General features: G+C 41.6%; 1 pseudogene; it reads left to right on the top strand.

Moving 5' to 3' along the window:
- LOC141265128 (ATP-binding cassette sub-family B member 5-like) overlaps window positions 1-13,955 on the top strand; it is a 661,237-nt pseudogene that overhangs the window by 365,015 nt on the left and 282,267 nt on the right.

Below are 13,955 nucleotides of genomic sequence, written 5' to 3'. Positions count from 1 at the left end.
CCTAACTCCTACTATCACCTTCACCACTGAATATATGCAGCTGGATTAGTCCTCAGAAGGACTGTTAGTTCAGATGGATACATACCTTGATGTAGAATACCTATATCTAACTATTTCACTGCCAATTCTGTCCATAGCTCAGCAGCATCTCTCCCTACTCTGCCTGTTTCCGGGTTAGACTGTGACGTGCATTGTGGCACTAGGTCTTATATAGACCTGATGACGTTGTCCGGGCAGCCAATCACTATAATGCCACAACCAACATGGTTACGGCATTACAGTGCGTGGCAAGCAATCCCTGCATGTTCATTGGCTCTCTAAAGAGCGCCAAACATGCAGGACAGGAACCTGAGCTCCCTGCCGAGTAACCCAGAAATACTCGCCGAGTGCCGAGCATGTCGAGCACAGTGATGCTCAGGCGAGCACCGAGCAGTGGCGAGCAGGCTAGATGAACACTTATCTCTATATGCAAATATTATGATAACAGTGTAGACTTAGAACAAACCAATGATCACTGAAAATGTTACAGCAGAACTTGTGCTGAGCTTTATAGCTCCACTAATACAACAGCTCTGCTACTCATCAGAATTTTCACCCAAGGAAAAGTACCAGTCCAGCCAGAAACCAGGAAGTTATGAGACTGCAGAACTGTGTGATGCTTGGAGACAACTTAAGAATCACCCTATAGTGTTCATGCACCGTTTTATCATTTGCCATTTGTATCTCTCATAACTATGATAATTATATTATAATTATAATATGCATATTGTCATGTTTTCTGTTTACAGCTAATTGTGAGCAATTCAAACCAATAGAAGAACAGATGACACTGTGAGTTGTGTATATTTACCTCCTATTATCAGTTATAGAAGTGTATGTTAATCTTAATGACAGCCATTTTCTCCAATTCCTCAATTCAAATAGGGACACATAGGGGTGTACTTATCTTTTGTGAAAAAAAAAATAATTGTTGAAATCCAAAATGTCAGGACTTTCTTTCCTCTGACAGAAGGGGTCTAATTAGATCGTATATGGATCCAAACCATATTAATCTAATGTGTGTGGTCAGCTGAAAGCTACGCAAAGGACTCTGTATATACAATATAGATTTTTGTGAAGAGGCACACTAAGCATATCGGCTCTCAATGATAGGTATATCACTTGAACAGGCTTTTTTGAAACATTGACCTCTAGCAGGGGGACTCCTCACCTCCTGGTTCATATTCCTATTATGCTGATGATGCTCGGAGACTTGGCTATTTCTGGGAGCCCCATAAACAATTAATGGTAATGGTGCAGAGGTTGAGCTTATGCACCTCTGCTCCACTGAAGATAGGGATCTTCCATGCTCGGTTCCCAAGTCTCAGAACCTCATTCTTTGGATTACTGGAAGTCTCAGTGGATGGACCCCAGTGATCAAGAAGCTATACCCTATCGTATTTCAGCCATTCCCAAATATATATCATAGGAGTCTGTAGAACATGTTGAGTTCCATCTTTTTACTATCCTCTTTAATAATCACTCTGCACTGGGATGGCATCTGAGCAGTTAGAATTCAGGCAGCTATAATGTAACTACAGATGGCCACACTCATCTGATCAAATCTAACTTCTCACTACAGCTCTTACTTTCCCAATTTTCTCCACATGCAGCTTTTCAGACCACCTCCATCTTTGCAGGCACTGATCATTTCAGGTCTCAGCCTGCAGCTCCTGGTCTGCGGTGCCTCTGCACCCTGCACCCCCAGCAGTGAGGTTTGCACTGCACCCAGTCACTTGCCTGAACTACTGCATGGCACTTTACTGGCCCCTATTTGACACTCTTCCTTCTCAGCATCTACAAACTACCACTCTCCTCCCCTCTCTCAAGGTCCTTTCATGTTCTTCAGCACCTGGCATCGGGTGGTGCCCAGAGGAAAGAGATTTGTGACTGATAATGTCCAATTGTCATCATTATCATCTTTTTCTTGAAAGTATCACATTCTATTTGCTATTTTCTATATCTGGGGATTTATTGCACATTCCACAGTTGCTACATCATTATGATTTCTGTATTGTGTTCATTATCAGTGCAAAAAAGTTCATCTGCAAATAGAATTTGAAGCTAATATACTGTATTAAAAAAGGAAGAACACATTTTTTGGAAATCACAATAATGGCTACTTGATGCAGACAATACAGACGTCATCATTTTCTCATGCTAATAAGTAGATGCCGCCATGCTGATATTTTAGTGCCAGCCTGCTAATAAGATCCACAGAAAATGCATGATACCTTTGTGCCTATCACAAAATAGCAATAAAATTAAAATAGCTTCATAACAGTTACTACATAAATGCCCCTATAATACAACATATTTTTCTACTTCTTTACCACTTCCATGTTCCTATCTGTTTCTGTGCTATTTTATAGAGTTACAAGTTAATAGTTGAAAATTTTGCTCGTCAGAAGCAATCAAGGATTGACCTTAGAATTGCCATCTGTGTATTAGTTTACATTAAATTTCTCAAAAAATGTTTCATTTTTTCAATGTCTATTATATTTACTGCTTATACAGCCTATAACAATCATTATCATTTTCAGTATATAGTACCTGATAATATATTCATATCACTATTCTGAACCATATGGGAAAGATTCACCTAAACTGTTTTGTACTGAATAAAAATGCTTCAAAATTATGAATATTTAAGAATTTGGGTGCATTTTGGCTGTGCTTAAAGGGGTTGTTCAGTCTTAATATATTGATGACCTATCCAATGGATAGGTGGGGTCAGATTGGTGGGGTCTAACACTTGGCATCCCCACCGATCAGCTGTTATTTGCTCTGCTAGTTGAAAATACTGAGTGGAGTTGCAAGGTACAGCTCCATTTAATTTGTACATCGTCAATATGCTGTGACCAGACAACTTCTTTAAGCAAGATATATAAATCTATGCTTCCTATTAGCAGGTGTACACTTGTGATACAATTTGCACCAATTTCTCCTGTAAATAATAATGGTGTCAGATCAATAGTGACCCACCTTCTCCTGCTTAATTTCTATTAATTCTCATGCCTCTATGAAAAATTTAGCAAAAACATGGTGTATGTCAAACTTTGCAACTGTTCTTATAGAGGAAAAGTGCCACAAAGACAATAAAAAATCTACTCTTCTATACAAAGTTTTGTTGGCCTTGCTTGCTGGCTAAATTATTCAGAAACTATAATGAAAGGAATGGCAGCCATGATGTCCCTTTTTTTTTCAAAATAAATGTGGGCAATTAATGACAATATGCGTAATATGGAAATGTCTCACTAAAGTTTGTTTTTTATGGGATTGAGCAGTCAGAAGTTACATGCCGTGGCCACTCCGATATTGAGACGTGTGTCGTAGTTTGAGTAATATTTATCTGCAATTACTTTTCTCTATAGGTTCTCCTTGTACTATGCTGGTATCGGAGCTGCGGTTATAATTTGTGGATATGTACAAGTTTCATTTTGGGTTCTAGCGGCTGCAAGACAGACACGAAGAATGCGACAAACATTCTTCCATTCAGTATTATCCAAAGACATGAGTTGGTTCGATGTTACCAAATCTGGAGAACTTATCAGTCATCTCACCGAGTAAGAGTAACAGAGATACTTTTAATTTTGACATTTTTCTTGCCTTAGTTAATATCTTTTTTCTTAATCTCTAGAGACATCAATAAAATTAATGATGGGATTGGAGACCAGGTTGGCCATCTTTTGCAAAATTCTACAACATGTATAGCTGGATTAGTAATCGCATTGGTAAAAGGGTGGCAGCTTACTTTAGTATATATGTCTACAAGTCCACTAACGTCAATATCGGCAGCATTTTGTTCAAAGGTAACTACTATATTTTTACCATAAGGGCTCGTGCACATGATCATAATATCAGATGAACGCTAGCCATCATTTTCAGAGTGGCGAGAAAAAATATTGCAATATGCTCAGCTTGCCTCTGATATTTGGCCATTCAAGTCTATTGGTCAGTGGAAAACATTAGACCACTCTAGGATTCCATCCAAGTGTGGTCTGATTTTCATGGACAGACTGAATGGAGAATGTAGAGATACTTTTTTTTCTCCACCTCTGAGAAATTTGGATCGCTTTAACTTCTTCACTCAAACTTTACCTGGATGCAGTAGTTTTCCAAGTGATTAGGGATCAGGTGGACCCTGACCTACCAGACATTTATGTCATATCCTGTGGAATGACATGAAGACTTTAGTGAGCAAAACGCTATAAATATGAAACCAAATTCTTAATTTGAATTTTTTTCTACTGATTTTTTTTACAGATCTTTTAAAAATATTTCTATTTGTTGTGCATACATCATCTTAAAAAATGTTATTCTGTGAAGCTATAAAAATGATGTTACACTTTGTAATTAGATGATGGTGTCTCTGACAAGCAAGGAGCTCTCAGCTTATGCCAAAGCCGGAGCAGTGGCTGAAGAGGTCCTCTCCTCAATAAGGACAGTGGTGGCATTTGGTGGACAAGAAAAAGAAATAAAAAGGTGTTTTGTTAGTGCTAAGAGAGACATGAAGCTAATAATATATGTTTAACTTCATATGTCATTGTTTTCATTTTTAGATACACAAATAATTTGGGAGAGGCCAAAAAATTTGGCATCAAGAAAGCCATTGCATCCCAGCTTTCCCTTGGCTTGGTGTATCTAATTTTTTATGCCTCATATGGGCTAGGATTTTGGTATGGTACAATTCTTATTTTGGGAGATCAGGGATATACCATTGGAGATGCCCTTGTGGTAAGTGTTTTTAGGGAATATACTTTTTACAATATAAAACAAAATTGTATTAAATATTGTTAAAAAACAAAAATGTAAAAAAATCCAGAGATTTTAAAATATTTTTAAACCGACACTAAATAAAATAAAATACCCTGAATGTATTTTGTAAAGCTATAATTCTAATGACATGCATTATATATTACACTTACATATATAAAAAAAAAAAAAAAACTTCTTATTTTAGGATAGAAACTGATGGCACTAAGGCTAGAAACAAAAGATCATAATATTTAAAGGTAACCTTTCACGTGGAAAATGCTATTAACCTGCAGATATGGGGTTAATCTTCAGGTTAATAGCATTCTGAACCTGCCGGGCGCTGGCACTTAGAACCCCGCTGTCTGGAGGAAATTAACTTTATTCTTCTCGGCAGTTTCGAGGGTTCAATCACAGTGATGGCGACGGAGTGGGTTCAGTCACTGATGTGTTTAGAGAGCAGCGGCTATAACCACACCACCGGCATTGACTGACAACCTGCACTAGTGCTGAGCTGCTGTCAGTCAGTGTGGAGGGTGCAGCAATAGCCGCCGCTCTCTGAATACTGACCAGTGACTGAACCTGCACCAGCGCCACCCCTATGATTGAAAACGGAACTCAGCGGGAGGAATAAAGTTAATTTCCTCCTGCCAGCGGGGCTCTGAGTGCGGGCACCAGGCAGGTTCAGAATGCTTTTAACCTGCAGATTAACCCCAGATTAATAGCATTTTATCACGTGAAAGATTCCCTTTAAGTTTTAAAGGAAAGAAAAATCTGCCATTGTATATAAATCTCAAAATACTAAGGAAAAATAATTGCAGTCCTGAAGGCCAAAAATATCCTTGTCCTAAAATTATTAAGAAATCTGAACACGTCACATTTTTTTACATAGGTGCATGTATTGTTGGCTACAAATATTTTTTTCACTAAGTTTTATTAAACAATTTGAAATATTTGACTTTTAAACACCCAGAGAATTATGCTTCTTTCTCTGTGTATGCACCATTTTGTCGCTCCCCACCTAATTCTAAATTGAATACACTTAAAAAACATCAAAAATTAATCATGCTTAAAACAAAATTGACTACCAGCTTTCTGAGCAATCAGATTACAATTCTTATTGAAGTCTGAGGAAAAGTGAGGGAGGAGGAGGAGCAGAGTCAGAGAGAAGCGAAAAGCCAATGGTGCTGCTGTTTTCTGGTAAGTGTTCTATCTCACCTCGGTCTAAGGGGTAACGTTTCTCCTTATGGAGAGTGACATACCGGCTCTGGCACGTCAAGGTAAGGAGGCTTATTCGCCATGCAATGGTCCTCTGGGAAATTTAATATGCAAATTGCCTCTTCAGAGAAAAAGAGGACCTGAACCTTATAGCGCCACCTATTGGAATCAGCAATCCTACAAGTCACAATCAACCCCTTAACGAGTCGTGCAATATGACTTAGGATAAAATCCAAAAGATTTGGCTTTTATCCTAAGTCATATTGCATGACTCATTAAGGGGTTGATTGTGACTTGTAGGATTGCTGCTTCCAATAGGTGGCGCTATAGAGTTCAGGTCCTCTTTTTGTTTGAAGAGGCAATTTGCCTATCTCACCTCAGAATTATATACACAGCTACATTGCTCAATACTGCTGTGTCATGTTCGTTATGCTTCTGCAGCTTAACTGTGCTACAGTTACAGAGGAAAGAATAAATGCTTCATGTATCTTTGTGCTGTATATGGGAGACATTATAGCAGTTAATTTCCACCCACTAGCTCTGAGACAACTGAAATTTTAAAATAAACAACAGTTTATTCTGAAACATCATCTGAAACTAAGGTACACTTAAACTGAAAATAAATGACTGCAGAGTTTGTAACTCTTCTTTTTTTTGTGATCTCCTGTATGTTCAGCTCAACATTGATGTGGTCACAGATCAGTCTAGAGGAGTAGAAAAATAACAATTACAAGCTCTAAACAAATAATCAAACTGAAAAGCCATCACACTACTCACTGAACCTAAGGGGTTAATGTGCAGAGTCACATAGAAAGGAAGATTAGAACATATGAGAATGAAGGATAATGCAAATATATTTAAATGATATCATAGAACAATTTATAAATACATGGGAAAAAGATGTAGTCCAGTTAAAATAGTCCAGAAAATAATGTCAATTAAGTATGCATGTACACTAATAGTACAAAATGCAGTAGGTTGTATGGAACATATGTGAGGATATCGTTTTTTTCACTTCAAATGACCGCTGGCTCCAAAGATTGCTGGTTCAAGGGATTAAAGTGCTGATGACACGTAGTACCTTTGGTTGCTGTCTGCCGTATGCCATTGGTGTCTGGCACATGGGAGCAGGCTGGAGAAGAAAGCTGCATCTGTAGAACCAGGGGCTCTGGCCGGTAGAGTTCCTGGATACCATGGAGATGATGGTTGGTGAGGCTGGTGAAGGCGTGTAAAGTCATGAAGTACTGAGTCCTGAGGAAACCTAAAAGGAAACCAACGCATTTCGGGGAAACATGGTTCCCCTTCATCAGGGTGTATGCTCCTGGTGCCAAAGGAGACTGTTTTATAGTCTGTAGCTCTGCCCCCTCTCCAGAAAACATAAGAACAGCCATTGATCCACAATATTCTAAGTGGTGAGCATTTCACATAATTGCCCAGGGTTGACAGGTATCTACCTACGTGCGTGTAAAGGCAGTCCTGTCAATCCACTACAGCGAGTGGGGAGAAGCCGCCGAGGACCCACCTGTCCGACTAGTCTCAAGCGCTGCTCTGTCCCCGATGGCTTGAAAAGTATGCTTTTCTCTGAAACACCGCAGCATTTCAGGTTTACTTTAAAATAATTGAATTAGCTCACAGTATAATCAGTATTATTATTAATGACATTTTAATTATGTAAACCGTGGATAGTGCTGACCATAACACATGCGCATACTTTTATATTTGCTGATTGCTGTTTTTTTTCTATTATTGATAAAACATATGTTCTCTGACAGATCTTCTTGAGTGTGGTCGTCAGCAGTTTTTGCTTTGGTCAAGCATTTTCTCATCTTGATGCATTTTCTATTGCAAGAGGTGCAGCCTATGGTATATTTCATGTCATTGACGAGGTAAATCAGAACAAAACATAAACTGAAACTAGAGTATAGAATTATTAAAGTATTGTATGGATATAGAGTTTAATTAGTCAAATGTTAAAGAGCATTGATTCATAGAATACATTGCCAAAACCATGTTAAAAACCTTTTCTCACTAATGAACTTAGCCCATTCAACCACAACAATTCCAAAAATGTCTAAACCCAACCTTAAAACTATTTCAAGAATCTTGAAAGAAAACTTCTTGTAAAACAGATAGTGGTTTGTACTAAATCAACATTAGTGAATATTTTGAAAACTTTATCTTCCATCACTTTAGATAAAGCCTTAGTTTTAGTTATATTGGAAGCCTCCATGCTGACAGTGTTGTCTTCTGTTATAACTACCCCGACACTCAAACCACTATCCTGATCCTTTCTGCCACCATTGCACTATGGACATTTTAATGGTGCGCTGATGGTCACCAAGTTGAAGGAGAAAAAAATTAAAAACATTGGGATGAGACTTGGTGACATAGTAAAAAGCAAAATCTTTAAGCTACAGATTTCAAGGTAAAATGAAAACTTTATTAGGGAAATACCAGCTTTTCTCTTTACATTGCATTCTTTCTAGCCATCACTGTGCCCATTATCACCATATAGAGCAGGGGTCTCAAACACGCGGCCCGCGGGCCGCATGCGGCCCCTGAGGCTGCTTTATGCGGCCCGCAGGCACAGACCCCTTGACGATCCCGACCTTGTCCAGGAGGAGCCGCCGACAGCAGCGCTGCATTGCCGCACAGAGACTGTTTCCCAGCACAGCATTTCCAATGCCAGCCGCCGGCCAATCAGAGGCCAGCAGCTGATATCTGCGTGTCGGCGCAGCGAGTATGACGTCATTGCCATATGCAGATGTCAGCTGCTGGCCTCTGATTGGCCGGCGGCTGACATTGGAAATGCTGTGCTGGGAGACAGTCTCTGTGCGGCAATGCAGCGCTGCTGTCGGCGGCTCCTCCTGGACCAGGTCAGGATCGTCAAGGGGTCTGACTCTGTGGTGCCTGTGGGCCACATCTGCAGGAAGGACGTCGAGGGAACGGAGGACAGGTGAGAATCATCTTTTTTTTCTATTTTATGTGTGTGAAGAACAGCACAGGGAAAACATAGCCACAGGATGGGGACCTGGATGGGGCACATAGCCACAGGATGGGGATCTGGATGGGGCACATAGCCACAGGATGGGGATCTGGATGGGGCAAATAGCCACAGGATGGGAACCTGGATGGGGTACATAGCCACAAGATGGGGACCTGGATGGGGTACATAGCCACAAGATGGGGACCTGGATGGGGCACATAGCCACAGGATGGGGATCTGGATGGGGCAAAAAGCCACAGGATGGGGACCTGGATGGGGTACATAGCCACAAGATGGGGACCTGGATGGGGTACATAGCCACAAGATGGGGACCTGGATGGGACACATAGCCACAGGATGGGGACCTGGATGGGGCACATAGCCACAGGATGGGGACCTGGATGGGGCACATAGCCACAGGATGGGGACCTGGATGGGGCACATAGCCACAGGATGGGGACCTGGATGGGGCACATTAGTACAAGATGGGGACTTGGATGGGGAACATTACTACAAGATGTTTTCCATTATTACTATATGATGCTAATTGTAAGACAATATTACTGTATGTGGCCAATTGGGGGAAATAAAATTGTAAAAAAAATAAAAAATAAAATAAAGCATGAAAAAATATTGGGCACTAAAAATGCTGTTTTATATGTAAACTAAAGTAAACACAAAAAAGTGCACGTTTATTATCGCCACATCCATAACGACCCAAGCCATAAAAAATAAACACGGCAAAAATGTTCAAAAGGTGTATACAAAAAAAATGGTATCACTAAAAATGTCACATTGAACAAAGAATGCGGCCCCCCAAATTCAAATTTTTTCCATGTGCGGCCCATATACCCAGCCGAGTTTGAGACCCCTGATATAGAGGCTCCTGGTTTGTGATCTGTAATCACTATAGCCATCAATTTGATAGTATCCACATCTATTTTTGTATCTTTACATTTTGCTTCTTCTCTGATATAATTTTATTCATATGCTCCACATTCGCAAACAAAATAATACTTTTTAATTAATATATCATTTTTAGAGATCTGGTATTGACAGCTTTTCCATAGAAGGATACAGACCAGATATTATAAAAGGAGATGTGGAATTTAAAAATATTCAGTTTTGTTATCCATCTCGACCAAATGTCCAGGTAAGAACAATTACAAATGTTTCCATCACTTTAAACGAATCCTCAGATTTTTAAATGAGCAAACGTTACATTATTCATTATAATATTATCTGTGACACTTCCCAGTTGTCAGTGAGAGATGTCAGTTACCAGTGTTTTACATCTCTGGTTCATGTTGCTCTGCTTATTAATGATATACTTGTCAGATAAATTTATGTTCAAACCCATACATTTTGTATAAACAGCTGCCAATGGTCTAAAATATAGGATTATTGTTCGTCATTTTACTAATCACTTGCTGTTCCAGTGTCTACCTGATCCCTTGTTGCTCCAGCTATGAGGTGTCGACATGACGTTTGATCTCTGCAGTTAAAATGGTTGTTCCAAAAATAACATTTATCACCTATCCACAGGACAGAGTATATATGTAAGATCAGTAGGGATCCAGCTGCTGAGACCCCCACCAATCCTTAGGACAGGCAGTCCAAAGTCACCTGTGTAAATGGAGTGGAAGTGCGCATGACTCCCATAGATAGTGATGGTCACACGTGATCACTTTCACTGCTCTATTGAAATAGGTAACTTTGGGATCACAATTATTGTGATAGGAAATACATTGTATAATTCTCTTGTCTCACAATGACAGCAGTTTAGAAATGTATTTGGAATGGAGGTTACAGTAGAAAAGGATTTAAGAAAGATTAGAGATAGACCAAAAGAAATGGGGGGTATGTATCTGTGGTAGATCGGCTTACTTGATTGCACATAGAGATAAACACAGGAACACTGTCTCTTTAAATCTTCTGAGGTGGGCTTCAGGGATTCTGTACAGCTTTTGGTTCACCTGTACACGTGGTTCCGTCAGGATTCCATGTTTATCAAGCTGCATAGGTCTTGGAAACTCCGAAAATAGGTCTCGGTTCCGCCAAAGCAGTTCTCGGCACTGTTTTTTTCTGGGCTGGTGACAGTGTCTCTACTATGGTGACACCCTTAGTGTAACCTTCTGGTCTCTCCAGCCCACATGGAATTTCAAATTGGTTTCTCTGTTTCCCTGCCTTGACGGATAGCAGCACAAGAGGATTTTGGAAGGGAGAGGTGGTAGTGGTTTATTGGCAAGTGGGACAGGACTTGCAATATTTTAGGATTTCACAGTGACATCTGGGCCAATAGAACCTCCGCATGACCCATTGTTGAGTTTTGTCCATATGGTCCTGGTACCAATAACTGCTCTACTATCTCCTCCTTTAACTTATTAACCTGGCACAATAAATCTCCACTCAACATGAAATAGGGAAACCTGGTGTCAGCCTCGGCTCCTGTGTTATGCTGTTTATAACTGTTACCTCATTGAATGCCTCTTTCAGAGTTAGAGCTCTATGTTGAGTGAACCCAAAATTTTCTCTGGTCACTCCTATCTCAGAAATGTCTGCCTCAGGGGGTATCCTATCTTCTCCTCTTCACCCACCACACAGAAGGGAAACTTGTCGGACTCTGGGGTTGGTGAGACATTTTTAGGGCCAACCCGTTTCTTACTTGAGCAATTGAGCTCTCCGCCCCTCCCCCACAAGTCCCAAAACAACACAAAGTCCCAACCTATGATTATTGGGTGCAAAAAATCCTGGACTACGCCGACCTCATGAGACTCAATACCTTGGGCCATCTCAATGACCACTCTGGCCACTGGATAGTCTTTAGCATCTCCGTGAATGAACCGGACACCCACCTTCTTCCCTGGGATCAATTGGAGAGGGAGTGTGCCCCTCACGAGGGTCACCAAACTCCCTGAGTCTAGTAGTCCAGTCATTTGCAGACCATTCACTTTTACGGGAAAAGTTTGGGGCTCCTTTCCGGGTGGACAGTCCACACTACAAGCTGGATATGCATAGAAGGAACACCAGCGTCCTATGGCATAGTCCTTTTGCTCGGTAGTCAGGGGACAATGGGCTGCTATATGACCTGGGCTGTGACATCTCCAGCAAATTACATCCCCTGATGAGGCATTTGGCATGACCTCCGCCACTCCCTTGGACTTTGGATGCCCCACCCCCTTTTTAACCTCCGCTCCCAGTATGGAATGGTTTGCCTCCCCATGGACTCGTCGAACCCCTGATACCTTTCGATCCGTCCGACCAAGTCATCAGCATTCCAGGAATCTCCTTGGGCAACCCAAGTCTGCATCGGGCTCGGAAGGGAGTGCACGAGCCGGTCAATTACAACTCGCTCCACCATCTTCGAAGGAGTAGAGGACTCCGGCTGTAACCACTTTTGGAGGAGGTGCAGCATATCAAACATTTGGGAGCGATGGGGGTTGTCACTGTGATATACCCAGCGGTGGACCCAGTGTGCCCTGACAGACACTGGCACTTCCAAACGTGCCAAAATTTCTGTTTTCAATTTCACGTATTCTTTGGCATCCTGTATGGCCAAATCATAGTAGGCCTTTTGTGTCTCCCCCGTTAAGTATAGCGCCAGGACTTCCGCCCACGGCTCTGGTAGGAGTTTCTATCTATTGACAAAACAATTAAAAAGGCTTCTATGTCATCACCCAGGGTCATTTTCTGCAAGGCTCTCCTCACCGCCTTCCAGACAGAGAAATCATCAGTTGACATTAGGGTCGGCGCTGCCGCTGTGCCAAGAATAGCCTCTGTGAGCACATCAATCTGCTGCTGCTGTTGTCGGCTCTGTTGCTGGTACTGTTACTGCTGCTGTTGAAGCTGCTGCTGGTGCTGTTGCTGCTGCAGCTGTTGCATCAGCAGCTTACTGGTCTCCTGTTGTTCCAGCTGTTGCTGCTGGAGCTGCTGCAGCTACTCCTGATGCTGCTGCAGCTGCTGCCGATGCTGTTGGTGCTACTGGTGCTGGCTTTGGAACAGGTGCTTAATCAGCTCTTCCATTTTTTCTGACCGCTGTTCCATCCTTACAGCCACCTTCACTCAGGACATGCAGTCGGTCCACAGCCATCACACAAACATCTTGAGTAATAGGGTGATTAAATTGAAATAAAGACACAATTCTTTATTGTTCTAAATTAAACCATACTTCCCATTACGCCCATTCCAGCTGAAGCCAACGATCTCCTGCAATAAAAGTAAAATAATAAACCAACATCATCCTTACGATTCCATGGTTCCCATGACAGCGTCACAGAGAGACACTGAGGAGCGCAAGCATGCCTGCGCTTCTCAGTGTCTGCGGGATGACAGGCTGGATGGCAGCGTTCTGCTGCGGTCCAGCTTGTCATCTCGATGTAGCAGAGCTGAAGCTGTCATGGGAACCATGGAAAGATAAGGATGAGGTTGCTTTATTATTTTACTTTTATTGCAAGAGATCATTGGCTTCAGCTGGAATGGGCGTGGTGGTAAGTATGGTTTAATTTAGAACAATAAAGGAATGTGTCTTTATTTCAATTAAAGGAGTTTATTCTGGGTGTTTGTGTTTTCTTTTATCTTTGACTATGGGATTAGTAATGGGGGTGTCTTATAGACGCCTCTCCATTACTAACCTGAGCTTGATGTCAGCTGGCATTATAAGCTGACATCAACCCCAGCCCTATTACCCCACGCCACCGCTACAGGGCAGTGGGAAGAGCGAGGCTAGGTGCCAGAATTGGCACATCCTATGGATGCGCCATTTCTGGGGCGGCTGACGGCTGGTGTTTCTAGCCTGGGAGGGGGCCAATATTCATGGCACCCTTCCTGGGCTATTAATATCAGCCCCCAGCTGTCTGCCTAGCCTTTGCTAGCTATTAAAATAGGGGGGACCCCACGTCATTTTTTTGGGGGGGTCCCCCATTTTAATAGCTAGTAAAGGCTAGGTATTCAGCTGGGG

Source organism: Phyllobates terribilis, unplaced genomic scaffold (genome assembly GCF_046119375.1).
Source record: "Phyllobates terribilis strain yellow unplaced genomic scaffold, ASM4611937v1 Scaffold_4__5_contigs__length_816908805, whole genome shotgun sequence".
Classification (NCBI taxonomy): Eukaryota; Metazoa; Chordata; class Amphibia; order Anura; family Dendrobatidae; genus Phyllobates; species Phyllobates terribilis.
This window is presented reverse-complemented; position numbering and strand designations above follow the sequence as displayed.